Source organism: Mandrillus leucophaeus, unplaced genomic scaffold (genome assembly GCF_000951045.1).
Source record: "Mandrillus leucophaeus isolate KB7577 unplaced genomic scaffold, Mleu.le_1.0 Scaffold857, whole genome shotgun sequence".
NCBI classification, from domain to species: Eukaryota; Metazoa; Chordata; class Mammalia; order Primates; family Cercopithecidae; genus Mandrillus; species Mandrillus leucophaeus.
The window spans coordinates 384,916-386,210 of record NW_012109330.1 but is presented as its reverse complement, the minus strand read 5'-3'; the positions used below and the strand labels follow the sequence as shown (position 1 = coordinate 386,210).

The following is a 1,295-nucleotide window of genomic DNA, read 5'->3' as shown; positions in this document are numbered from 1 at the left end:
GGCCAGAGAGGGCTTTATTGAGGAAAAGCAGCTTATGGGTCAGGCCTGGTGGGGTAGGACTAGCAAGGGCCCCGAGGCTGTGCACTGCAGGCAGCTCAGGCGCAGGGAGGGGACTAATGCAGTCTGCAGAGGGGTGGGACTCACAAAGAAACCTCAGCATCAGCAGCAGCTCTCAACTCAGGGATACTTGGCAATTCTTTTCTTTTCTTCCCCCTCCCGCTCTTTTTTTTTTGAGACACGGTCTTGCTCTGTTGCCCAGGCTGGAGTACAGCAGCATGAACACGGTAGCTTCAACCACCTGGGTTCAAGTGATCTTTCCGCTTCAGGCTCCCAGGGAGCTGGAACCACATGCATACACCACCATGCTCATCTAATTTTTTGTGAAGATGAGGTCTTGATGCATTGCTCAGGCTTGTTTTGAACTACTGGGCTCAAGTGATCAGTCCACCTCGGCCTCCCAAAGTGCTGGCATTACAGGTGTGAACCATTGTGCCTGGCTAATTTTTGTATTTTCTGTAGAGTCAGGGTTTTGCCATATTGCCTAGCCTGATCTCAAACTCCTGAGCTCAAGAGATCCACCTGCCTCAGCCTCCCGAAGTATTGCAATTACAGGCATGAGTCACTGTGTCCAGCCAGTAATTCTTTTCTTTACCTCCAAATGTCATTATTATGTTGCCCTTGTGGTACACGGCAAATTTTTCTGTCTTCCCCACTTCTGTTCCTTTAGCTTCTTAGAGAGTCTTTGCCTTCCATGTGAACACCTTTTTCTGTCCTCCATTCCACCCTGTCTCTCCAGAGTGCCACCCACTGCTCTCCTTTTCCTGCTTTCCCCAAAGAAACGACGTCTGCTGACAATCTCCAGGGCTGACTCCATGAGCATCCTTGGTTCCCCTCCTCCGACCTGCCCTGGGGCCTTGCTTCCCTGAGTATGAGGAGAACAATCAATCTCTCCCACTCAGCTGGCAGCGTCTCCTTAGCCTGCATGTCTTGACCTTAGAAATTACTTCCTTAACCCACCTCTCCCTTACTACCCACATTTCTCGAAAGAGTATTTCTTTACTTGTCCTATTTTACTCATTTATTTTTTCTTCCATGCATTTTGGCTTCGACCCCTTCTGCAACTTTGAAAATAAGTGTCTGGTCCAGGTATGGTGGCTCATGCCTATAATCCTAGCACTTAGGAGGCCGAGGCAGGCAGATTACCTGAAGTCAGGAGTTCAAGACCAGCCTGGCCAACATGGTGAAACCCCGTCTCTACTAGAAATACAAAAAATTAGCTGGGTGCAGTGGTGTGC

The 1,295-nt window shown here is 49.3% G+C and overlaps 1 protein-coding gene across 1 annotated transcript in view; it reads right to left on the bottom strand.

Moving 5' to 3' along the window:
• The window catches only part of SORT1 (sortilin 1), an 84,833-nt gene that overhangs the window by 5,684 nt on the left and 77,854 nt on the right, over positions 1–1,295 (bottom strand). The gene's annotated exons all lie outside the window — the stretch shown is intronic.